Raw genomic sequence first — 27,115 nt, forward strand, 5'->3', positions numbered from 1 at the left:
CTCTACCAGAAGCTGGAGAAAGGGAAGGGTCTGAGTCCTGTTGCCCCACGTGCCGAACACGTCCCAGTCCCTGCACTATTAAAAGGCAACCATTTGCTGTTTCATAACCCTTTGGTAGTGCCTGAGAGGGAGTGCTGTACAGTTCCCAAAGCTCTTCCAACAGGTATGTTGTCACCTTAACTGTTTTTCTGATCTGTAAGTTTCCAAAAATAATTGCCCGGCTTCTTGATTGCACTGTCCTCCTCCCTGCCAATGGCCTGGCTAGGCAGGTCAGGTTGCATTTGAGCAGGGAAGGTCGTTCACCAGGAGAAGGAATAACACTTTAATGTTTCTTCCCTTTTTATGCATCAGGACATTTTATGCATACAAGCTGCCCCAAGATTACCTCCTTCGTACATGCAGTTCCATAATTTCCCTACTTAAATACATCCACCAGCAAGACTGTTTTGTTAAATCATGCCCCAGAGATTGAGAGCCTTGCAGGAATGAAAATGTGCTTTTGAAACAGAGATGTTTCCTTAAGCTTCTGAACCTCAGAAAAAATTGTAAAGCCAGAGGAGTCAATGAAAGGGAGAAATGCTGTTTAATGTAGTTTAAGTGGTTGTTATTTAGGGGCTGTTTTTCAAATGAGTGAAATCAGCCATTTTGGGGGAAAAGCAGACTACGACAATGTTAGATTGTTCCAAAATTCAGATACCACCCACTGCAGGAGGACAGAGACTGCAGAGAGCACTGAATTACACCAGCATACTCCCACTGAGTGAGGAAGCAGGAATAACTGCTGTGAAGATCCCTTACCAAAGACAGGGCATGCTGGGATGGTAGCACATAATGAAATGTGGAATTTAAGCACATCAATTTCTGCCATTAGCATAATTATGTTCATCTTCAACTCCACCAATATTTTAGAAGGATGTTTTGGCTTCACAAGAAATGTAACTAATATCTACTGGTAATAAAACAAAGGAGGACATCAGAGTAGCGACAAAGAAAACATAGGTACAAATCAGGAGATGCTATGGCTTGCATTTATTTGTATGGAGTTTTAAGCATTAAAATGCCAATTGCGGTGCACAGGGTGTTGGGAAGACCCCTCTGGTACAACAACATGGTGGGTAGTGGGCAATGGCTGCAGAGCTCCAGGTGGGATGCAACCAGGGATACCGGTGGAGTGTCAGGAAAGGAGCGGCTCCTGGTGACACTAACACTTCATTGCCTGAACAAGCAGTCGTGTGTATGACCAAGGAGTCTCACATGGTGCATTGCCTCAGGATTACGATACTAAAAAGGAAGCATTACTGCTAATAAATAAAAAGTGAAATCGTTGGTAATCCCTACATATGGGCTGCTTAAATCAAAGAATTTGCAGTGATTCCAGGTGTTCTAATGAACAAAAGACCACATTCAGCAATACTAACCAGAATGGGACATAACCAAGACTAAGTGCCCCGGGTTGAGTTTAAAGCGAGCCCCTGTGTCAGTGGGCAGGGGGGTGTGAGTGGAAGCCCTGGTGAGGCTGGTCAGGACCCCAGGAGGGCCCTGATGTCTGCAGCCCAACACAGGGACAATGTTATCACACAGGGGAAAACCCCCTTGTATGGAGTGTTATCAAAGTTAATTCCCCAGGAGAAAGCTTACTGTAGGATTGGAAAAGAGGTCTTGGCAGAGGAGTGGTGGTGAAAACTTATTCACACTGGTCGTGGATCATGTCATCTTCTCTGCCCCACAGCTGGTGGCAGAAAAGTAGAGCTGGCTGCAGACAAAAGTAAAGCAAGCACCAGCCTCCCCCAGCTCTGTGACCCAGGTCCTCTCGGCAAAAGGAGGTTGCCTTGTCTCTTTGAAGTGGCATAAATGCTGGTTGTACCTCCAATAAGGACAAGCCAAGAGCTGTCTGCTGGAAAGACATAACCCCTTGGTGACTTCTCCTTGTAGCTTCCAAGGCACAGCTGGGAGCAGAGCAGTCCTGACTCCCCACTGGGTTTATTTGCCACTAAGGAAGGTGAGGAGGTGATTTTTTACCCTGTACCCTCCTCTCGTCCTAGGTGAGTGAAATGCCCTGGGATGCAGAAAGCCCATGCTGGCCAGGAAAGGGTCAGTGCATTTTGGGGGTGGAGTGGGGGGTGGATGTTGTGCTGACCCTGCTGCACCTGCTGTAACCAACTGGCTTGAAAGGAAGGCTTAAAAGGAGTGAGCTGAACCTAGGAGGGGGTGTGAAGATGTCTGGTTTCTCAGGCTGGGCTTAGAAGCAAACAAGAATGTGGTAATGTCTTATTGTAAGTCTGTATTTTTCTTGCTTACTTCTCAGTTGTATCACAGTATGTGGTACTGGCTAGGCAGAGCAAGAAGAAAACTATATAACTTCAAAATGTTTTTGACTTTGCTGATGGGTTTTTGCAGGTAATTTCAGTGATGCACTTACATGTGCTGGAGCTGCAGGTTTAACTTTGCCTCCCTCCAGGGTAGGTCTGAGCACTGCAGGTCTCTGTGGGTTCTGCGGGTGGGCTTTGCTGCTGGCCTCACAGTCCTTGTCCTTGTAGTAGGTGGCTAAGCAGGGTGAGCCTTGCTTTAGCCAGGTGCCCTGCTGTGGGGATTGCCAGGAGCAACTGAGTGACCTTTGCTAATAAGGTGTTGCCTTGTGCTAGTTCTTAAATTTGGTACTGTTGTTTCTTTAAATACACCACTGCTTCTCCTATGAGCAAAATGCCCTACCTTGCCCTCGTTCCCTCCTGTTACACTGTATATCGTCACATCTTTGCTACTCCCTTTCCTGACCTGAAACTGTAAACTCTTCCACCTTCCTCTAGGCAAGGTGATGCCTTGTTTTACCTTCCTGCCACCTTCTCTGGGTGGCTGCACCCAACTCTATCACCCAGTGTTTGAAAATGGGGTGTTGAAGGCTAAAGAGTGTTTCAAGTGAGCTGTGCTGAGTTATGCAATGGCATTACAACACTTCAGCGCTGGAATCCTTCCCAGAGCAGCTCATGACAGGGTTAAGAAAGCAAAATAAATGCCTGCTCTCCAAGAAGAGAGGTCTTGCTCTGAATTTCTTCTGGATTGGGCTAGTGCAGAGCCTAACATGCAGAAGAAGTATTCGAGTTGTTTCATGCAATGAGAACTGCTTTTAACCTGTCAATAACCGAACTCCCTTGCTTCTGTTCTCCAATGTCTGGTTCTTAGCCCCTTCTAGTGGGGAAAGGAGAAGGCTGCAGACTGAGTGTTGAGGTGCAAGAGAAACCCAAGTTGAATATTATGATGCTGGTTAAATGTCTGTGAAGCTAAACTACCACAAACTTAACAGGGTTCTCTGAGATGAGGCTCCCTGGTAACCCCTTGACCAAGTCCTTCAGCACAAAGCTTAATGTTACATTAAATGTGATATTAAAAATAGGGTGAAATTCTGTTTCTGATTTTTCACTTTCCTTCCCTCTGCATGACTGCTTGAGCCCTTCCCTCAGGATGGAAACAGCAGTTTGGACATGCCTGCTGCGAGTGAGGGACTGGCTGGAGTGCGTTCCCTTCTCCTGCAGTGGAATGGTGTAGTAGCAAGCAAAAAGACCAGTGAACAGCTTCCAGAGCAAGCATCAAATGAAGAAATGGGGAAAATCAGAGGCAAAAAAAGGCATGTTGAGAAGGAGGCGACACAGATGTGGCTAAGCAGGTGAATGGTGGTCTGATGCAGAGCGCTGTGTGGCACTGCTGGCCAGGGAAGGTCTGCAGGAAGCACGAGTAGTGTCACCAGGGCACGCTGATGACTATGCCTCCTCCATGTCAGGTAACACAGATTAGACCCAACACTTGCAAGAGAAGGATCGAAGAAAGGGCATGTCCACCAGTAGTAGGAATTATGCTGTAGCAGTTGTAATGCTGTCACTAAAGTACTTCAGAAACAACCACTGTGATTTATGGTCCCCTCAAACCCAACACACTTGTGCCAGTGATGAGGTTAGTGATCTATTAATTGCTTTGAGGGGGGTGTCATATGCTGGCTCCCAGCTGCTTGGGGAATTCAGACCTGTTCCTTTGACTGTGTCTGTGGACTGCACCAGGATAATACCCGCTCTGTTTCCAAGCATCCCATCACAGGCTTTCAGTTACCCAAACTCTTCTCAGACAGAGCTTAGGATGGAAGAATCCAGAGATATTCTAGTGTCAGGGCAATGAAGGCAAAGTTGAGTTATCCTCCTGATGGGATATGTATTTTTCTCCTGCTCCAGAGACAACCTTCACAGAGCCTTGTCCTCTGTGGTGAGGTGAACAGGTTTAGGAGATGCTGCTGTAACTTTTATGGAAAGTTTTTGCAAGGACATTTCAACTCCTTACATGTTCTGTGGATTACACATTTCAGAGCATTTATTCAGAGATGTGGAGACCTTCCCAAATCCTGCCTTTCACCTCTTCTAAAGACCCTGGTGTGGGAAAAGGGCCCAGAGTATCTCGAGCAGTGCTGACCTCCCAGTCAGGACACTGAGCATCAGTGCAGCAGAGTTACTTGATGGACACTTTTGTCTGGACACAAACCCGAGTTCTGATGGCTCCATGTATTGAGCTCTAACTTGAAGCTCTGATCAGAAAAGCTGTGAAAGGTAACACTTTGAAAGTGCCTTTTCCAAGTAGCATAAAACTTCATAAATTGTGCTCTGCTGGACAAGAATGACATAGCCAAGTGCAGAAGTGCTCATGGTTATGAGAGAATCAATTAAGGCATGTTGATGAATAATGCATGTGTAGCTTAGGAGGGATGGATGACATCGGTTTTATTTTTGTACTGTTAATTGAGAGTGATTCTAGGACAGAAAAAAGCACAAAGGGAAGATGGGGAGCTTTGGGGGAGATTCTGGTTGGAGTGTCAGAAGCTGGAGGCTCACCAGCAACACTTCCTGTCCATTAAGCTGTAAAAACCTCAGGAAGAGGAATTGTACTAATGTCCTCTACAGCTCCTAATCCATGTAACTGATACTGCCCAGGAACCCAATTCAGACTGTAAATGATATGAGCATTTAAAGAGATAGAAGTTGAAGCTGTTGCTTTGAAATCTGATGGCTTTTCCTGTGTTAAGATAATGTCTGTCGTGCTCTTTTGGGGCCCAGCTGTAGGATATTGGTCAGCTCTATTTATCCCTAGAGATGAGGGTCCACTGTACCTTGGATGTGCAGGGATTTCTAAAGGAGAGCTAGTGCAGTGGGGTGCTGGAGGAAGCCTGGGGGCCTGGTGGGAAATGATCTGTTACAGCTTACATGTGCTGAAGTGCCCCGCATACTGGTGTGCAGCTGTGTCATGAGATCAGGTCAAAATCAACTGCTCTACAGATCTTATGGGTCTCCCCTTGGGCCTGTGCCCTGGCTGGGTTTGCAAAAGCCAGGGATTCTGTGTCAGCAGGAATCTGGCGAGGGAAGGAGGAGTGTTTCACATACCTTTGCTTTGGTGTTTTCCAACGCCCAGCTGAGGGAATTTCCCTATGCTGGGGTGCCTGCCCAGCTCAGAGCAAAGCCTGCTGCAGGTGCCCAGTGGTATTCACATGAGGGAAAGATGGAGGGCATACCACTGTGGCGAGCAATTGGCCACTGGCCTGAGGAACCATGTCAATTTATTGTCTGTATAGCACTTCTGGTGATGGTTGATATATGTGTGAAAGGCTGTGAAGGGTCTTGGAGGGTTGTGTGGATGGCTGCTCTGCTCAAGCTGGGTGGGAACCACTGATCCCACTTGGAAGACTTCAAGATTTCAGACCATTTCTTAATTTGCTTACTCTGGGAGGGGGTCACTCCTTCAACCTAATCTTCCACAGGGATGGCAAAGGACAGCTGGTAGCTGTTTAAGGAGCCAGAGCTGCCACGTGTGGTGGGACTTGAGAGTACTTATGTTTCCTTGAGGAATAACACCTGAGCTTTCTACCCCAGTTTTATCTGGTTGGTGTAACTCCAACCTCAGCGTTGCAAACCAGCAGTAATAACTCACACTTGCTGCTTGGACTGGATGTTGTTGGTGGAGTTCCTGGTGGCATCTGCTTCAGTGTGGTGAATGTGGGTGCCCTGAGGCTGGACTGTGAGCTACCTGCTGAGAAAGCATGAGTGATGTGGAGCTGTGTGAGGGGGCAAACGCTGCAGCAGGACTGTGCAGGCAGGTCCCCCGTGTCACACCCAGCCCAACACATCTGCCGGACAATGTGGATGTCCAATCGCAAAGATTCATTGACTTTGAAAGATAGTGGTTGTACACCTACAGAAGCCAAGACTAATTCTCTAGGTCTGTTTCTGCTGCCTTAGTTAACTTCACAGAAACAAGGAGAAAGTGCTAACTGCCGCGGTGCTTTCAGGAGTGGTCCCTGAGGCAGCCATCCTTAGCTGGACTGTGCTTGTCAATGCTACTGTGGAGCAAATGCCTGAAGCACAAGATTTTTTTTAACGCTGTAGTGTGGAATAAAAGCCAATAAGAACTCCTCACTGCTCTGCTGGGGGCTCTTCTGCCTGCTTTAACTTGCACTTGTTCCATTCTGCCTCTGAGGCCTCTGCCGTCATCCTTCTCTCTGAATGTCTCCTCTGTGTGACAAGATGGGGCAGGGAAGGCAAACCCGGAATTTCATGTCCAGTTTAACAGAAGAAGGCCCTATGGAGGGTTTGGACATGCCTAGGTGGGGAGGCTTTCTGTGATACTTCATGCTTTGTGAAGTGCTCAGGGACACACTGTTTGTGAGATGGCTCTGTGGTGTTACAGTCCTTTTACCCTGGGTCAGCTCTGGCTTCGCTGAAATCCAGGAGACCCCTGAAGGACTAAGGGTTGAGTTACACTGGTCGTGCCCAGGCTGCCGCTACAGATCCAGAGTCAGATACCAGTCTCCCACTTTTTTATTTTTCATGCTCTGAATATTTGAGTACCAGTCTGGAGAACCAGACAGGCACTTTTCTCTGCTGGTCTTGTTCTTTTTCTTCCCCTTAACGAAAGGAAACACCAGGCTGCTGCTGTTGTACAGGGTGAGCAGCATGTTCCCGGTGTGGTGTCAGCAGCGTGTCCTGGCAACGACGAAGGCTATCGGCACGCTGGGCTGTGTCCGTGGGACCACAGCCAGCCAGTGGAGGTGAGTGATGAGCTCCTCTTTTACTCAGCACTCATTAGATCACATCCAAAATGCTGTGTGCAGTTTTGGATATCCCCAATATGTGAAAGAGGCGAATTTAAGTGAGTCCTGTGGAGGCTGTGACCGGCATTGGGACGCAACGGGCTGAGGGAAATGGGTGGGTTGAGCTGGAGGTTTGGGTGGACTCAGTGGTGATAGTCCGGTACCCATGGAGATGGTGTGGAGGCAGCAGAGCCAGGTTCGTTTCAGGAGAAGGAGAAACTGGTTGTAAATATAAACGGTCTTGTATCAGACTGGATATGAGGGAAAAGTTCTCTCCTGTGAAGAAGTCCAGCGCTAGAGCCAGGGCTCAGAGGCTGATGGAATTTCATACATGGAGGGTTTTAGGCCCAGAGCTGAGCTCTGTATTGTAGCTCTGTATATAGCCTCGAGTGGGAGGGTGGAGGAGAGATCCCCTGAGGCCTCTCAGCCTTCATTACCATGGGACCCGGTGCCTAATTAACAGCAGCCCGCGAGGGGGGTTATCCCCACGCTCCAGGCAGTAACTCTCCTCACAGCCGAGACTCCCGCCGGTGAGCGAGGCGGCCGGGGAGGCCCCTCATCCCCGGGCCGCGGCTCCCGCCGATACCCGCCCCAGCCCCTAGGTGGGCTCCCGGCACCATTCGCCGGCACCGTCGGCCCCGCTGCCGGGCCTGCCCGGGCGGCCAATGGGGCCCGCGGGACTCGGGCGGGCCCTGGCTGCGCGGAACAGCCCCATCCCGCGGCCGGCGGGCCCTGACGGCCGCCGAGGGGAGCGCGGCTCCCTCAGGGCCGGAGCGCCCCGTCCCCGGGCTCCCGCCGCTTTCCCGCCCTCTGGGGTGAGGGGGAACCTTTCTCCGCCCTGCGGAACCTTTGCGGCGGAGGCGCCTGTTGCTGCCCGGGGGATATCGTGCGCAGCTCCGGCGGGGGGTGGGGGGGGCCGGACGCTGGGTGATGCGGCCCCCGAGCGGCGGCTGACTGCCGAGGCCGGGACGGAGGCGGGAGGGCGGCCGCCAGCTCCCGGGGCCCGCTGCGGCCCGCAGCCCCCCGCCGAGGTGAGAGCTCGGCGGTGCGGCGCGGTGGGAGCGCCGCCGCCACAATGGGAGCGGGCCGGGAAGGGGCGCGCCGGCGGAGGCCCGCGGCCGCCTGCCCCGCCGGGGGTGTGCGGGGAGCGGCGTGGGGCGACGGCCGCCTGGCCCGGGGGGGGGCTGTGGCGGTGGGCGAGCGGACACCCGGGCTGGGGGGGGGGGGGGGGAGTGGCGCGGTAACGGCTGCCGGGCCCGGGGGGGGGGGGGGGGAAGGGGGCCGGAGTGGGGGCGGCGCGGAAATAGCCGCCCCGGGCCTGGGGGTGATGGGGCAGTGCCGCCGGGCGTGGGGGCGGTGTGAGGGAGCTGGGGCCGCCCGGCTGCCGGGCTGAGGCTGCACCCATCCCCCGGGCCCCGCCGGTTATCGTGGGAGTGGGGCGGCCGGCCTGGGGACCGCCGAACCCGGGCGTGGGGGCCGGCAGGGCAGCGCGGCTCGCCGCCCCCCTCAGCATCCCGCCGAGTTTCGGTCGGTGCACGCCGCGTTTCAGGGCCTAAGCGAGTTTCTGATTTTGGGGGGCGTGGGCGGGCTGCCTGGGGGGGTGGTGCACCTGCCTCCCGTGGGGTGTCACGGCCTCCCGGGTGTCGGCCCGTGCTGGAGGGAGGCTACGGAGCCAGAGGGGCCCGACGGAGCCCGGCTGTGCCGGGTTACAGCGGTTGTCACGCTCCCGCTGAGACTGAACAGCAGTGATCTGTAGGGCTGGTAAACAGACACGCAAAGTAATAATCTGGTGTCAGTGTGAGACTTGTTGGTGAGCTTTGGAGGGAGAAGGCTCAGTTATTTGAGCTGTTGCCTCTTCTCGCTTGATCCTGTCTCACTGCTTTATAACTTGCTCCCTCCATGGAAGAGTTTATGGGCTACTTTTGCTGGTGGTTACGTTGTGACTGGATGTTTCGGTGCTCACATTTGTAGTATACTTGTAAACTCCATTGACTTCCCCTCCTGCCCCTTCATCGATTTGTACAAAACTGGTGCTTTAAAAAGTTCTTAGTCCATCACTTTATATGCAGGTGGGGAATTTTTATTGAAAAAAAAAAAACTTTAAAAGGAAATAATGGAGCTCTTTCTTCCTTTCTTATGCTAATAAGATGCTAATGATTACATTTTCTTGTCTTTGTAACTTTCTTAATGTTGGATATTCTTTGTTGGATATTTTTTGCACGGTTATCCGAGCATCATGCCTAGTGAATAATCACTTCGCCCATAGGAAATCGCTGCAGAAACTTCTGTATTGGTTGAAGATGTTCCTGCTGCCTGGTCGAAGGTGGTAACTCCCCTCCCTGACTTAGAGTAATGGACCTTGTGAGCACTCTCTGCTTCGATGCAAAATCAATTAGTTTAGAATAAACAGCCTTTGTTTTGGTAGTTCTGCTCTAGGGGCAGTAGCACCCAGCAGAGGGATGAAAACAAAACAGCCCACTTAGACCACTGCAGGTGCTTTTGATGGGAGCTCTGATGTGGCCTTGGTTTGCTAAGTGAGGCTTCTTTCCCCAGGTGTGAAGCTATACATCCTGAATATACAGCACGAACAGTGTACCTTCTTATCCTGTGACCTTATCAGCATTAGAATATAGGGGTTGTTCATTAACGGTAGGTGTCAAATGTGAAATTCCCAAGAAAAATGTAGTTGCTGCTTTAAGGAAGAGCTGTTGTGGATGTGTGATATTTTCTGGGTTAACACTGCCTCAGACTGAATACCACCCCGCCCCCCCCCCCAAAAAAAGCTGAATGTTTAGCCACTGTGTTCTACTTGTACTGCACTTGGGTAACTCGTAACTTCTGCCTCCCTAAAGACTCTTGAAACTCCAGTTTTGATATTTGAGAGTACTGAAGATCCTGGACTGGAACATCATGTGCTCTTTTGCAGAGAAGAACCAAACAACATTTTTCTGTCTTAATAGTGGTTGCATTTTAGTGGAGATTTGAAAGATATAATCTGGCATAGAAAATTGTAACAGGCCATTACAGTGTTCTCTGGGGTCCAAGTTAATGTCAGAGAATAATTCAGGTTGAAAAGGGCCTCAGGAGGTTCTAGTCCAACCTGCTGCTCACAGTGGGATCAACACCGAGTTCAGACCAGGGCTTTGTTCATTCAGGTCTTAAACCTTCCAAAGACAAAGATTCATCAGTCTCTGCGTCCCTGTTCCAGTGCTTGACTGTCCTCACAGGGAAAAACCTTTTCTTTATGTCAGGTCACAGCCTCCGCTGTTGCAGTTTATGTCTCATGTCCTCCTGCTGCACACCTCTGTGCAGAGCCTGTGTACAGCCTTCCGTCTTCTTGATAACCTCTGAGCGGGTGTGGGAGATCTGCTCTCGGCTCCCCAGAGTCTTATTTTATCCAGTCTGGACAATCTCGGCTCTCACAACCTCTCTTTGCACAGCAAGTGCTCTATCCCCCTAAGCATCTTGGTAGCCCTCCACTGAACTCACTCTGGTTTATTTGTGTCTGTCTTGTACTGGGGGTGTCCAAAACTGCACGTGGTGTTGCCGATGGGTCTGAAAAGTGCCAAGTGAAAGGGAGCGATCGCTTCCCTTGCTCAGGCAGGCTATGCTCCTGCTGATACAGCCCGGTGTGCTGTTAGCTTGCATCACTGCCAGGGCGCACTGCTGACTCATGTTTAGCTTGCTGTCCACCATGTGTTACATTTTGTGTTTCTGTGTACATCTGCATGTACGTGCATGTATGTATTTGTGTACACATGCATGCAACCGTTGTCTCTCATCCCCCTGCGTGCGTCTCTGAAAAGAGCCTTGTTAATGTGTACGTGTGCACATACAGGTGTGTTTGCCTCAAATTGCACCTTCTGCAGCGTTGAGCAGTAGTTTTTCCATCCTTTCCCACACATTCCAGTAGTTGCTAGTGGTGACTGTTGACTACCTGGCCTTTCCTAACTCTTCTGCTGTCACACATCCCCTGACTGTTTGTGTCTCCCGGCCGGAGGTCTGCGTGCTGTGTTGCCTTGACTTTGTTTCTCAAAATTGCGTTGTTTCAAATACCTCTTTGAGATGTATCAGGTTACTAGGCTAAGAAGGGAGTGGCAGCGGAGTGAGACTTTTCCCATGAGGATTGAGTTAAATCGCGTTTGATCAAATTCAAATCCAGAATTTAATAACATAGGAAGCGTGTCTTCAAATAGTGTTGTTTATGGGTGTGAGTTAAATGAAACATTTAGATGCAATATTTTTAAGAATGCAGCTAGTTGCAGTGCAATTATGTTAGTGTAATTTCTTTGAACTTGTTTCCTTCAGGTGCTTACAAGTTTTTGGGAGATAATACCCTGTAGGATAAATATTCTCTGTTAACAAAGTTTCTTATTTTAAACTTAATTCTGGCGAACTTAGTTCCTGCAGAGGTTAAGTACTGTTTGATATTCCTAGATACTTGGTACAGATATAATATAGACATGTGTTTTCTGTTTACACAAAATAATTTCTACATAATATTTTCCTGATTGTCAAGTCTGTTGAGTTAATTACAGCTGGGTTTGTTTTGGAGAATGCTCATTGCAAGGCAGGAATTTGTTGTGTTTAAGCAACATTTTTAGCTGTATAAAAATAAGAATTTATAGAGAGCTGTGGTTTCCCCCTGCTCCCCAAATCGGTGCTTATTAAGTACTTGCACCAACATAGAAGAAGTAGAAACCAATATTTGGGTTCAAACTTGTAGGATAGCATGTGTTGAATCTGATATTTAGGTAAATTGAAACAATGAATGAAAATTTCACTTCTTGTTAACTTTTAGAAACCTTAAGTTTAGTTTCTAGGGTTTTATGCTTATTAAGAAACAGAATCTTAAGGATGAAGGGGAAGTTGTTTGAGAAAGGGGCAGAGTTAGTTGATGAAATCAGGTGTCGTTACATACTGTGAGAAGGAAGAAGGTGGAATTACAGGTAGCCATGAGAGGGGAAAAATTGTTGAATAGGCACCTTTAGAAGCTGGTTGGACTTTTGAGAATGTGGTAGTGGTGTTTTGTGGTTTTTGGGTTTTTTTAAGTCATCTTTCTTTTAAGCTAGTTAGCTGGTGACTTCTCATCCTAAGTAACACTAAGAAAGTTACTGATCAATATTTCGTATGTGGTAACCAGCCAAAGCTAATTGTACGTATTACCTAACAGTATATCTGAAGTTGAAACAAGTTGGGGGGAAAAAAAAGGGAGGGGGGAATGAAAAAGTATATATTGCTTTCAGTCATGCAGATATAAAACTTATCAAAAATTGTTGCTTTGAAAAATATCTCAAAGTATAGAAAAGAGGCTTTTAGAAATTCTTGAAGGTCAAACATGCCATTGACTCAGTTTTATGTCTGAAGTGGAATAGCAGAATGTCAGTTTAGTCCTGCAAGCAAGACTGATTCAGTGCTATTGTAATCTCACAGCAGCTGTGATAATTTAAATCTTGTTCTTGTTCAGTGGTAATGCTGGAGCTGGGGTCAGTCTGACATCTCCAAAAGTCTTGTGTATTTTGAAGGTAACTAGAACTTGAAGGGGAGGGGGAGGTATTACATCACTTAAATTTAATAACAGCATTTTCAGCATGCTCTAAAATGTGTAAGTAGGAGCAGTGATTTGAAGCACTCTGTGGTGGCCTGTCAGGTTGTCCCAAAGCTGCTATTCTGCAAGTTTGAATGCAGAAACAAAGAAAGAATGAACCAACTTAGGTATTAGTGAGAGTTGGTTATTCAAATATCAGAAAAGATGTAAAGGCTGGTATGCACCTGTCTGGAGGAAGTATTGATTCTGTGCTTGAGAAAAGTGCTGAATAGCTTCATGACTGAAGGTCTCATTCCAGGATGCAGAAATCCTAAGGGGAAGACTTTTAGCCAGTTGCTTCAAAACAAGGCTGAAGACATATTAGATGCTATCAGTGTGGTTTGTAGTATAAATACAGAGTACAGTGTTCAAACCTTATAAACAGTGCCTGCTGCTACTGTCCTAAATCGTAGGAGGGGTTTTTGAGCTGCAAAGTACAGTTACCATTAGCTTCTTGAATACCTGTTTGAAAAGAAGGGAAGTTGATGAGATGAACCAGCTTCTTGCTGATAGGACTTTATGTGACTGTCCTCCTTCTCTACATGTGCACATGCAGTGGTACTGGTAGAAGCTTTAGTAGATGCAATACTCTGGTACAAAGCACTTTCTGCTGCTGTAACTGAAATTTCTAGTCAAGGATTAAGCATATATTAAAAGAAGCTCTCTTCTGCCACTGTAATTGGTTCTATGCTGGTAGACTTTTGCTGGCAGGTAAGTAGAAAAATCAAAGTTGGAAAAGCTCAGTGTACCCACATACTTTCTTGTGGTACAAATACATCGAAACTTATGCTGAACATGAGAAGGACTTTGATCGAGGCCTAACGTGGAAAACAATGCACTTTACATAACAAGTCTTAAGAGAGGCACTAAACTTATAAAAGCAATTAAAGAGGTTTTGTAGTGATTTGGCAGATTACAGGCAGATAACTTTACTCTGACATTCTCTGTGGAAAGCTAGCTTGATCTAATTAACAAAGAACTGGAGCTATACAAGGGCAGAATTGATTAAAGGAAACTACAGAACCTTTCTGTTACTTAGCCAGTATGACCGATCAGGTACAAAGAGTTTGTAGGGCAAGCACAGCACAGGAAATAATTGAAACATGGTGGAGATAATACAGAATCATGGAAGAGTTTGGGTTGGAAGGTACCTCCAAAGATCATTTAATCCAACCCCTCTGCAATGAGCACAGACATCTTCAGCTAGATCGGGTTGCTCAAGGCCCCGTCCAACCTGACCTTCAATGTTTCCAGGGATGGGGCATCTACCACTTCTCTGGACAACCTGTGCCATAATCTTGACTTGTACTTTCTTCCCTTGACAATGAAAAATTTTATTTAAAATTCTTGCTTGTGAAGAAAACTTCTCTAGCCCATCAGAACTGTGGAAATAATGTTTTAGAGACATGATAATTCATCAAAGATTTTCTCCAGTCTCTGAGAAACTCAAGTTTAATCCAGAGTATCACCATCAATTAAGTGTGGATTATTATATTTGGAGTTGTTGAATCTGGAATAAATAGGTTGTTAAAGTGTATTGATTTCATGTGAATTGCTGTAGCTGTATGTTGCACCCAAAGGCTGATACAACACCAACCAACCAAGCAAACCCCAAACCAAACAAAATCTATGAACCTGAAAAAGCTTGGAAAGGTATTGTGGGGTGGAGATGCTCACACAGCCTGCTGAGCCAGTTTGGAAAATAGGATGTTAGTCAAAAAGGAGTCGATTACGGAGTGCTGGTGGTAGGATTTACTCAAAATCAGTGAAGTAAAGGAAACTGCTGCATGACTGGTGAGTGTCAATGCTCTGAAAGATAAAAAAAATTATAATTAAAGCTCTTGTATCAAACATATACTTGTATATATGTTTGATAATTATATTCCCATTCCTCCTCTAATACTGATCAACAAGGGTATTGTTGAAAATGAATCTTGTTTGACAGATACAGTTTCATGTACGGTCAGTGAGTCAAAACCTAGATTAAAAATAGTAGATGTGGGAAACGGAATATGAATGAAGGATTTTTCAGGGATTTATAGTAGTCTAGTGCTTTGTGGTGTTTTGATCAGTGGCCTGGAAGAAAACGTGAAATTAGAGCTGATCAAACTTGTGGATTATGTAAAGGTTGTGCTGAGTGGTGAAGCATGAAGAAGGAATGGCAGCTGTGCAGTGTCCTCTGAATTGTTTGGGTAACTGGGTCTAATATGGCCAAATATGTTTTTATAGAGCTGGAGCACAGAGTTACGCATGTTGTGGGAGAGACTGGAGGCTGTAGGTCTAGAATAAAGAATCGTACTTCCAGAAACCAGTGGCCTTGGAAAGGATGGCAGGAGCGTAGCAGATGTATGGCAATATGTGAATCTTCAGAGCAACACTGTAGATATGAGGGCAACTAAAATAAGCTTAATACTTTTTTAATACTAATGTGCATCCATAATAACAGAAAATACTGAATGAGGACAGAGGTGAAATCAGTTTGGGAATATTTTGACCAGGTTTAATGTTAGTGTTTTTAAAGAGGTGTTCAAAAGCAACAAAGATGATGTAGTGTTCAGTGCTGCTTGGGTGATTAAGTCACTCATTATAAAAATTTTTTCTTGAAGTGCTCAATTGGTTTAGCTTATCGCGATGCATTTAAAAGTTTCTCAATTTTCTTTGGGCAAAATAGACTCTGTACCAATGGGCTCCTTAATTTAGTGGAAAAAGATATGATAGCAGCCAGTGTCTGGAAGTTAAAAAGATTATTTCAAATTAGGAAAAAGGCAGAGATTGTTAACAATGAATGTGATTAACCACTGAAGGCATTAGGAAGGTGCTTGTAACTGTTAAGGGAAATTAGGATGTCTCCATCTCTTGAAGTCATCAAGTCAGGATGAAATATCATTTGAAAGATATGCAGGAGGAGTATTTGCACACGTACACTGTATGTGTACTTGTAAATGTCCAAGCGTACATGCCACCACACAAGTACGGGAATATTGGCACATGCCAAACAGATGTCACCCAGTCGTGTTCAGACTAGGTCTCTCTTCTTGCCCAAACTGGAGTTAGATGATCTGATGATGATAGTTGTTCATTTATAGCACTCCTTTAAATCTATTAAGTATACATTTTCTGTCAAGGGAATAAATGTGCTTTTATGAACCATGTACTTCAATGAAATCAAATTTTTGTGATCTCTCTTTTTTTGGGGAAGCATTGTCATTTTTGAGGATGGGGAAAGGAAGGGGCTGAACAGGGCTGGCTGTTTCATTTCCTGAACAAACTGGAATATCTGCCCCAGACTTTTTCCTCAAAAGTCTGGTAGCATGCTCTTAAGAAGTCTACTCACCAGTAGTGAGAGCTAAGCTTTATATTGTCAGTGTTGGGGGCTAAGTCATTACATTCTGTAAAAAATACTTCTTAATTAGAGGAAGAAATTGCATGTGCTCATGGTGGCAGCGGTAGTTTTGAGTGTGAACGCATAAGGATGCAGTGTCTTGTGTTTCTCTGCCAGTATGAAATCAGTGTGTTTCTTGCCCTCCAAAAGGGGTGGTTTCTGTTGTGTCCTATCTGCCAAAGTGGTGAAGGATGTAGAGAAGAAGAAAAAAAGCTATGAGTCCTCCTCTGCCTTGGCCATTACAGAGGTGGTTGGTTGCCCGTGGGTTCTTAGTGGCCCATCAGGACAATCAGTTTGGGATGTTTTCCTAAACCCTTCTGGGAGCGTGATGGGAACTAGTCCAGTCGTGATAGCAGCTTACTCCTGGTAGGCACCTTTCCGGATGCCTTGATCTTTCCCCCATCACAGCACGAGTGCATGCCAGTCATGTGAATGGAGGAAGGGCCGCAGGAAATACAGCCTGCAGGAGCTGGCTGCTTTGCTTGGGGCAGATTGCTGCTAGATGGTCTCTTCCCCAGGTGCTCCCTCGACTTCGGTAGGAAACGGGTGCGTACGCCGAAGAACTCTTGTGCAGGAAAGATGTTTCCAGCAAGCATCAGACATAATATGTATGTTCAGTAGCTCTGGTTTTGAGGAGGGGCAGGTGCTCTAGCAAATCCCTTTCTTATCGCTGAAAGAGACTGTCCTGCTGGAAGAAGTCACCTCCTCAGAGCATTTTCCAGCCAAGTGCTACCTTTCCCCCTCTATCGCTTATATTATTATTTCATCAAGACAGGCGAGGTCTTGTATTCTTTTCTTTGCACTCTTGGACTGTCCTATGCAGGAAGACTTAGAGATAAAATCCTTTTATTGAGGGAAGCTCTTTATATTTTAATCTTTGAATTTCCTTGCCTCTTGGAGGGGGTGTGTCTCTCCTTCTGTTATCTTACTGTTATCTTGTCTGTCCCATTTTGCTGACAAAGAGAGGGCAGTAAAGAGTGAGTGATCTAAGTGATTGGTTTCTTTACTTGCAGTCTTAAAAAAAAAAAAAAAAAGTGCTCCTCTGGCTTCTATTTACAGTTGTTTCTGCTCTAGGAGTGTTTTAAGTTAAAGTCCTTCCCCATGTGTGCAGTTTTCTCCTTGCCTGTAGCTGTTGTAGGCATCACTGAAGGGCTGGTGGTGTCTTGCATCTGGCCCAGGGTCTCATGCCTGAAATGCAAGCTTTGGAGAGTTAGTACAACTTATTGTGTAGCCCTGAGATTTTGGTGATTGGCAAGAGCAAGGCAGCAATGATGAGTTATAATCATAGTCTAGACAACATTTTTGAGCTCTGTATGTCATTCTGGAGGGCTGTCAGCCTTCACAGCAGACAAGACTTGGGAGGACACAAAGCTTAAAATCGAGACCTCTCTCTCTTTTTTTTTTTTTTTTTTCTCTTAAAGGTAATTGTTGTGAACTAGAATGGTTCTGAAAGTAATGATCTTTCTATTTCTAAATCTGTTGCTGGTCTCTTTCAGTTTTTAAATATTTTGGCATATAGTTTTCCTTAAGATATAGTGTTATGTACTTTTAATGGAATGCTCTAGTTTTTCAAGCTTTAACTACAACTGTTATTATTGTGGAAAAATTGCACCACAATAACTGGAGTAGAGTGAGAGATGAAAATGAAGAAGCTGCAATTTAACTAACATTCTTTCCTGATTTCCTTAAGGAAACTCCAAGCTGGTACAAAATAAATAAATAAAAAAAAAATTTCAAAACCAAACCACCACAAAAACCAACTTTGAATACAGATGCGTTTTGTAGATTTCCAGAAATAATGAATCTTCCTTTTAGACTTCAACTTGTATTTTTTTTCAACTTAATAAAAACCCCCTCACTTTTACCTTACAGAAAATGGATTTGAAAGTTGAAATTTCTGATGTCTTTTCCTTCAATAAAAATAATATTTTGCTCTCACCTTCATTTTTTTACTGTCTTTAGGTTTCAGGTTAGCTAGGTTGTATTTGTTATATGCTAGCCAAAAGAAACTCAAGCCTACCCTTTAATGGGCTTTTTGAACTCTTGCAGATTCTAGTTTTTGATTTCTTCATGGGTGGCTTTTTGAGTTGTGTTTAATGTCTTAGAAAATAAAAAAGCACAATAAAAAAGGATGGGGCAAACAATTTTTGGTTGTTCCTCTGTGAAATCCCATTAGTTTCATGCTGCTACTCCCCATCAGTATTATCAGCTAACTCCACTTCTCATTATTTATAGCAGGAAAGATTGAGGGGGAACAGAGTTAATTGTCCAGGAGTTTGGATGAGTTTGGGGATGGGGGAAGGATTATAGAACTCGGGAGATAAGGATTTCAGTTTTTTCTACTTTGTTTTGTCTCACTGTGCTGTAACTCTTCCTAGATCCTGTACCAGACAGGTGTCTGTCTTGTGGCTGCTGACGGGACCTGTCTCTTCCCTCCTCACCTATATCTTTGCTTGTCTGGGACATTGTTTAGTGTTAGGTTGTAAAATGTGGAAGGGGTTACCTGTGGCCTGAGTCAGAAAATGAAGACCAAGAGTAGCGGTTTCTGGAGTGGCAACTTCATTCCTAGCAGGAGAAAGGATGAGAGAAGGCTTTTAGGACTTCATGGCAAAGGTGGTTATGCCTCCTTGAGCAGCTTGGGTGAAGTTCAAGTGCTGAGTGAAACAAGCACAAAGCAAGCAGAGAATGTGTATGAGAGGCTAGGTATACCAGTGTGTATTTATGGCCAGAACTCCACATTGGCCCTTGGCTGCATAGGATGGGTTGGGGGGCTCAGCTCCTGTGGGAAGCTTAGTCCTCATGGGGAGAAAGCAGTTCATGCCAGGAACTGTGCTTTTTAAGCAGGCAGCGAAGTGTAGTGTACATTGGGAGCAAAGCAAAGGTTTCTGAGATCAAGAAAAAATAAAATATTGATTCCCTGAAGATCTCGGAGAAAGGTCTATGTTCTAGGGCAGCCCAGGAATATCTACTTATCCCAGACATAATAAGACATAACATGAAAACAAAGAAAGGTAGAGGGCTGAAGCAAGTGATTTTCTCTTATTTGGGTACTAAAAATTAGCCCTTGATCTCAGGCAAGGGCATCATGGCCAAAGCAAATTCCTCTCCATGAGGTTAAAGAAATTACCCATTTGTTCTCATGGTGCAGATTGCATCACTTCTCCTTGTCGCCACACAGAGGTGTTCCTTTAACAAGAGTGCATTTAGAGGAGGACCTGCCCTGACCTGGAGAAATTTCTGTTAGTGTTAGTGACCAGTTTCTCTAGGTCAGGGCAGCTTATCTTCCCGTTCCCCAGAACAGAGCCTTATCCTTTCTTTGCCCCTTTAATGTACCTGCATGTAATTGCAAGGACCTGTTCACAGAGGCTATCATTAAATATGTTAAATGTTAAGGACTTACACAAGGAGGTCTATCAGTATTTTGCTTTGAGCTCTGGGCAGTTTAAAGGTATTTGCTATGGGAGAGAGATGTTAACAGTGCACAGCGAGGGTCTCTAACTGCGTGATATAATTTATGGTACTTTTGCCCTTTGAGTGGCAATTGCATTGATTTTTCAATTTAAAAAGTAAAAGCCAACAAAACGAACTTCAGAAATAGCTACCTCTCCACACAAACCACATAATGATGCCATGACTATTTAAAGAAGGGGACAAATGAGAGGATTAAATATGAGAACGTTCATGCCTCACCTCAGATACATGCACCGTGCCTTTGATCAGTGTTTGTAACGAAGGTAAGGAAGTTTTGTCACAAAGACCATCTCAGTTTCTCAAATCAAAAAGCTCTCTGTCCCCTGCACGTGGAGCAGCATTCTGACTGCTAAGACCATGGCCCTGTGGACAGTGATGCTGGCTTGATCTGGCCGTACCCAGAGCTGCTTGTTCCCACTCTTGACTGTTTTTTCCTTCGTGCCTGCACAGCTGTTCATGCGACTTTGTAGTAAATTACATTTGGGAACCAAATTTTGTTTCTGAGTTATTTTCCAGCTGAATCAGTTTGCTGTCCAGCCACACAGATAGTTGTGCTGGCACAATACGGGAGTGGTGCGCTGGTGGGAGAGCGCAGCTGCTGCAGAGTGTGTCCGAGGCCTGAGAAGCTGCAATCAGCAAGAGGGAAAATGGGTAATTCAATCAAGGCCAAATGTTTATTACCCTTCTGGTGCCTGTGAAACCTGAAAACTGTCTGTCAATGTCAGGGCCACGTCACTGTGTGTAATTGGTGGGATTAGCATCAAGTTTTGGTTGCCATCTTCTGTTCATCACTCTTTTTTATTTAGTCTTTGCATTTATTATCTGCATCACTCGCTGACGAAAGCGAAAGAAACAGCATTCATAATGTAACTGTCCAGAGGGTTAGGTTAGTCTTTCAGCATCGCTGCTTAACACTTGTGTGAAAAGGTGGCCGGCTGTGGCTTCTCCTTTCCAGAAGTAGTGCAAGAGTTGTATATTCCGTCCTTAGAAAAAAGTGCACCTCAGCAACCAAACACAAGCTTCTGGGCACAGGAAATAAGAAAAGTGAGATTGTTTTTGCGGGGGCTGTTGGGGTGTGTGAGATAGCAGGAACAAAGAATATTTTCTTAAATCAAGAATTTGTTGTAGGAGTGGTGTCATCAGTTGAGTTTTAAGTTTCTTGTCCATAGGTGTCAACAAATTGAGGGAACAGGACCAAAAAAATAAACCTTACAAAATCAGTGCCTTTCAACACTTAGCGTATGAAGTGTAGTGCAAGCTCTAAACAGGGTAAAGCAATTGCCTTGAAAACTGGACGGCAAGATGACTGTTGCGTAGAATAACGAAGACTTGGGGTTGAAGAAGTTAGGTGCTTTTGAGATGAGATATTTGGGGGAAATCTGTTATCCCAGAAGAGATTGGTTTCTGATTTTCCCTCAATCCTGGGATGTGGTCCTGTTATCTCTGGAAGAGAATTTCCTGGGGAAGCTGGGGGTTTTTTGTGTGTGTGGGGAAGCTCTTAACTCTGGACAGTGCATAGTAAGATTTATCCTAGCCAGCATTTTTAAGTTTTGGTCCACTGTAACTTCACATCCTGTTCTCTGAGGATAAGTAACTAAGGCCTTTATGTGATCTGAATTTGTTTATTCTATAATGATAATAGTTACCTACTTGAGAGAAATAAGACCCAGGTAATGAGTAGAGAACATTGAGGAAATGGGTGATCTGCTTAGTCATGCAGACTCTGTAAGAAATTCTTTTTTTCTGACTATCCCTTAAAAAAAAAATATATAAAATTTTAGAGGTGCCTTTTTTTCTTCCTCCTGTACTTACTGTTGCACTTTTGAAAAACAAGGAAGAGAGGAGGTCTTATATTTCAACGAAATCAATATTTCTGGTCAGTGAAATGCTTATTTTAACAGAATGAGATACAGAGCTGTTAGCTGCTGCTGCTAGTGTGGAACCTTTTTGTGAATATACACACATTTATAGTGATGAGTGCATCCTCCAGAAAGTCTTTAATTTTTGCTATTTGCCTCCTTCATCCCTAACAGAGAGAAAACTATGAATGAAATTGAGTGAGGTGTTACAGCATTGCCAGTAAATCTGCTCTGGAAGTGCCACGTAACTAGTTTTCTCTGTTAAACGATGACAATAATTGTACCCAAGAACTCCCATCAAAAGAAAAGTTATACTTACTATTCAGATTTCTGAGTTCAGCCCAAATCAATAATGATCAAGCATTCCTACAAGTAGACAAATGGGTAGCTTGAATAAAATGACTTGGCAACCTTGATTCAAGAGGAGGGGAGGAAAAATAGAGATGGGACAAGAAATTCCATTCCTGTTATATTTTGGGAGATAGCAGCAGCTGCGTGTAGGGATGTTGACTTCTTACAACATATGGTCCCCTTCGCTTGGGATGGTAACATGTCAACAGGACGCTAGAAGAACTGGCTTGCCTGCAGTTCCTTCTGTACTTGCTCGCTGGGTACGGCTGCCAGTCAAGCAGAATTTGCAAATGCTAAATGAGCTTTGATAGAAAAAGTGGTCACTTGGGGAAAGCAGTTGACTGAAACTTGCACTTAACTTTGAGAGAAAGAATACACCAAAGGGTATGGGGTTTTTTTGAAGATCACAGTTGAATGCTCTTTATCATTCTGCTTCTGAAACTTGGAAACATAACATTTAGATTCTGCATGGGTATGAATATCTATACAGTATTGTCTGTTCAGTAAGAGCAAGTATTCCAAAAGACATTCCTAGCATTTATTAAAGTTAAGTGAATTTATAAATTTGGGAGATAGTGACATTTTTACTCTAAAAAAGTTGTGTATAGTAGCCAGCAGCTACTTCTGTCCACGACTGTTGTGGTGCTTATTCACCATACTGTGTTTTTTAATAACTTGCTAATATATCCCTTTTCAATGGCACCTTCCTGTCTTAGCATTGGGGATGTGCTTGTGCCCATTCATAAGGGTAATTAACATCCTGTTGAACATATGTTGGGACTGGACAGTCGGGTATGTTTACCGAAAGGGAATGGTGACCCACAGGGTATATTAACTTTCTGTTAATATTTGCCTATCTCCTTAGCCAAACTTGCATTGTGCTGCTTTTAAAGCTCTTGTGAAAGTAAGCTCAAGAATGTAGAGTCAGATACTCACAATTTAGTAAGCTAACAATGTAATATGTATATCATGAGGCTCATAGCTCAGTTTCTTTCATGAAAGAATACCTATTATCTCTAATTGGGGTGGTTTTTGTGTGTGTATGCAAACGATCCCCTAAACAGAGTGTTGGATTGTTTGTGCTGTACAGTGAGAGGCAGTAAGCTGCATTCTTTTCCCTTGCAGGCCTGTCCAAACCATTGGGAGGTTTTGAGCCAGCGAAACGCAACCAAAGTGGCGATTCCATTGCTAAGGACAAAACCACAGGAGGCTATTTCATCCAGTTGCTTTCCATGTGAGCTGCGTGTAGTGTCAATCCTAAGTGTCATCAAAACAAATGTATTTGTGCAGGATAGATAACGATCAGTGTGACTGGTTTATTTTGACCTGATTAGTGGGAAGGGCAAAGATCAACAGGTTTTGGTGACTTTGTTCTCAAAACCAGCAGAAAAGTGACCTTTGTAAGTGGCATTTACTGTAAATTTTTCCAGCACTGTGCAAGTAGAATGTTATGTTGGAGGGAACGATTCTGAAAGAAACCCAAGTTTCTGACAGTTTTTAATCTTTTAATGGATTTTTAATCTACAGTGGAATCCAATAAAAATTAGTTTAATGTATGATTGCTTGACAGACTGCAGCAACTTGGGTATAACATATGCTAATTGTCTTCTTCATATCATGCGAGTTCAAAACTGTTTATTTCCATTTCCTCCTACTTCAGGATTTTTTGGTTTTCTTCTTTCTTTTTTTACTTGTCTTTGAGTTTCTTTGGTAAACTGTAGGTGGCATAAGTAACGCTTTCTCATCACTAGTGTAATTATCATTGCTGGAGGTGGGGTAAGGAATAAAGAGGAACAAAAACGTGTTGAATTCTTCCTTTTTCTAAAAATTGCATAAACCAAAACCTCAAGTTTTAAGTCCAGTTCTGAAGAGGAAGAAAGATGAGGCATTGAAAACAAACTCCCAGTCCTCTGTATTTCTTTGTGAAATGCAGACATATGACCAAAGGAAGAGTTGAGTTGTGTTTACTCTGTGATCCGTTGATGACAGTGTGCAATGTGACGGGCGTCTGTCTCATAGGTGATGGTGGGTTGCCCTGGACCACTGCTGATGGGAAAGCTTGTTTCCTGAGCAGAGACACAGTCAAAGGTGGCAAATCATTCGCTTGTAATGAAATGTGCTTCTCTGGGAGGCAAAGAAGGAACAGTGTGTGGATGGGGTGATACTGGAAAAAACAGGATAAATTAACTAGGCCTTTCAGCATTGGGAAAACATGCAATTTTCTCATTCCGAAAGATGAAAGTGTTGTTTATGAGCTATATCAGTCTATTTCTGTGGGATATCCTTCAAGGAGGTGAGCCATAATGGTAACATATCTCAATGACCAAAGCCATAGCTTGTCTGCATAGAGTGACAGTGACTGATCTTTCCTTGGGAGGGGATTAGCTCTTTGCCTTGTCACTCCTCTCTGTTCCACTGCTTCTGTTTATGTAATTTGTTCTTGATTTATTACATAACTTCTTCTCTGGCACCTATGTATAATGAGAGCTTAAACTCCTAGAGGGATCTTTCAGTTATCTGGATCTTCCTTGCTCGTGGGAATTGGCTCACCTCTTGCCATAGTTTGAGTACTCACAAAGGCTTGGCATACCTCTCCCATGAGCTGACTTTTAAAATCTGTCTTTTGGAATTTGAGAATGGTTATTGTTAATGCAGAGTAGGTGAATTTGCCCCAAATTAATCTGCTATATAAAATGTATCGAATGTAATTTGGAATCCTGACATGCTGTGCCCTACTGTGGAGTCTTCCCTAGCATTTGAAATATTTTCTCGGGATTTTACTCCTCTCACAGATACTGGTTGTTTTTCTATAGCTATAGCACCATGGGCAAAACCTGTGAAAGCACACTTGAAAGTGGCTTTTATGTTGAAATGCTATTTGCTTCGAAAGCGGAAGTGGTGATCAGGGAAGGAAAGTTTCCTTTTCTCAACATCTTCTTTAGCAGGGAATGCAAGTGCCATTTATACAGCAGTTGCCAGAGCTAAAAACATAAATGGGGATTCTGTGAAGTAAGAGACAAAATTTCTGTTCATTTGTGATGGTGTTAATCCAGATGAGTATCAGTAATTACTGGAAGCGAAACCAATCACATGCTTCTTACCTCAGCCTGAAATTTTATCAGTGCAAAACAAACCGCTCTTCTAGAGTTGATTTATAGGAAGCCAATTTCTACTTTAATGTGATTAAATAAAATTGCTTTTAAAAGCAATGCAACATTGTTTAGGCAAATAATTGTATACCTGTATACAAACACAAAGATTGCCCATTTCTGCTGGCTCTTTCCAGATGTAAAGAGTTTGTCAGTGCCTTATGAAGGCACTTCCGTGTGGAAGTGAGCACTGATATCTTAAGAAGAGCGTCCAGTTTTTTCTTTAGAGGTTACAAAGCATTGACGCTCTTGGCAGTAGGGCATCCCTTCTGAAACGCAGGAGAGCAAGGACCCTGTGGCAGGAGGTTCCCGCAGCAGTTGATGGATGACGCCGGTGTGTGCCGCTGCCACCAGTCTGGGTTGTGTAATGATCTGCAGATGCTGCCATTGACTCGCACTAGCTCTTTTTGTTGGGGATCGCAGTGGGAGCCAGGCCTTATGTAATGTTCATTGTCACATTCTCCGTTTCAGTACTGTTGTGTCAGCAGAGGGGAAGGATTAGCTCTCCCTTTTCTTTCTTTATGGGTTGGTTTTAGGGGTTGGTGGTTTTTTTTGCTTTCTCCCACTCCTTCTTGCAGCAGCTTTTGTTGTTTTTGTTGTCAGGGAACAACCAGTTTCAGGCTGTTCTTAGTATCGTGGTGCCTTTTAGGAAAGAGATTGTTAACCTAGAGAGAATAGAAGAGCAGGTCCTGCAACTCTCCCAAAACTGGTATATGGAAGTGTTTTTTAAAGCACTCATTTTTTTTCCTCTCAATTCCTTCTCCCACAAATCACAGTAGGCTCCTTAATACCCTCATCAAATGTGGGCGAAGACTAGATGCGTTGTGCCTATGTTTACTTGGGGTGGGGAGAAGCACACTTGCCTCTCTCAGATGGGTGGTCCAGGGCAAGCAGATGCTCTCCAATTTAGGATTTGACAGGCTGCTGCATTTCCCTTTCTTCAGTTTAATATTCCTGTAGTAAACACATCACTTAGGGGATCAATGGCACTTAGTTTTGTTGCAATTTGAACAAGAGGAAATGAGGGAGGAGACTTGTTTTCTTCCTTCCCAGCTAGCAGTGTGTGGCCACCCTGAGTCGCAGCTGAAAAACTGTGTTGCTCGAGTCTTAACAGTCTCAGACTGCAAAGGAAAGAGGGATTTAAATCATAGAGTAATCAATTAAGGATGGCTTTAAATGCAATTTGTGGGGGTTATCACTGGGGGGGAAAGAAATTCCTGTTGATTTTTGTTCAGTAAACACTTAAGTTTGCTTTGTTTAAAATAATAAAGGGGATCAGCTAGACTAATATTGGTCAGTAATGCTGTTGGCTCTTTTTTGAGAAAATGTTTATCCTTTTAAGTGATTTTTCCACCCCTCCAGTTTTTTACATGATAATGTAAAATAGAGATGTTAATATGTTACATAATGTAAATTGGAGAAGTTCTAATGTGTGTTAGAATCAAACTGTCCAAACCCACTGATCTCAGGTTTATTTCTTATTAGATTTTTAAATTGAACAGAAAAGTATTCACTGCTATTTTGCAGTAACATTGCAAGTTATTACTTGCAAACTGTTACAAGATTTTTTTTATCTTAGAGAAGCTTAAGCTCATGAGTTCTTTAGTGAGCCATCTCGATGCTTTACAATAATTTTCCATTAGTTACTGAAGGCTACCTATATGGTACCAGAGCTGTGCTAGCATGCGATCTGGTAAAAAGATGAGATTTTTCCTGAGGAGCCAGCAGTTACCTTCGTACGCATCTAGTTTGAAGTGTTTGTGTGTGAGCTGAGTGCGTGAGAGAAATCTTATGGCCCCAACCAACTGTTTTGCTGCCAAACAAACAAAAGATAAAGGAAATTATTATCCTATAACATGACTGTATAGCAGGAACTGAAGAGCATTATGCAGCACTGACTTTGAAATACCTGGGTTTATTAAACTGTCTGTGCAAATCCTCTTGTGATTTGCCAGTGTGCTTGATCCTGTTTCTATGGCCAGGCACCACAGTGACCAACGTGAAGTCTTGGTTACAAAACAGGCTTTAAGGGACAAATCTTGATGAGTCCCAGATATTGGGCTTGGCTGGAGGTTGGGGAGGTGATGGAATCCTCTTTACTGTTCAGCACCGCAGTAGCATTAGTGTTAAACCTGCCCTTTCTGAAGGGATTTGTATGGGATGGGTGTGTACTCAGGAACGAGCATGTCCTGTGCCTAAATC

General features: G+C 44.4%; 1 protein-coding gene across 7 annotated transcripts in view; it reads left to right on the forward strand.

Annotated features, from left to right (window-relative positions):
* Nucleotides 1–7,985: 7,985 nt before the first annotated feature.
* The window catches only part of RAD54L2 (RAD54 like 2), a 72,700-nt gene continuing 53,570 nt past the window's right edge, over nucleotides 7,986–27,115 (forward strand). For 4 of the 7 annotated variants that reach the window (XM_054838074.1, XM_054838070.1, XM_054838066.1 and 1 more), the window contains exon 1: nucleotides 7,986–8,145. The gene's annotated coding sequence lies outside the window, so the exon portion shown is untranslated. Of the gene's footprint in view, nucleotides 8,146–9,667; nucleotides 9,764–22,889; nucleotides 22,999–27,115 lie in introns of all 7 variants that reach the window. The other 3 variants (XM_054838068.1, XM_054838071.1, XM_054838067.1) reach the window with 2 other exon arrangements.

Source organism: Grus americana, chromosome 11 (assembly GCF_028858705.1).
Source record: "Grus americana isolate bGruAme1 chromosome 11, bGruAme1.mat, whole genome shotgun sequence".
NCBI classification, from domain to species: domain Eukaryota; kingdom Metazoa; phylum Chordata; class Aves; order Gruiformes; family Gruidae; genus Grus; species Grus americana.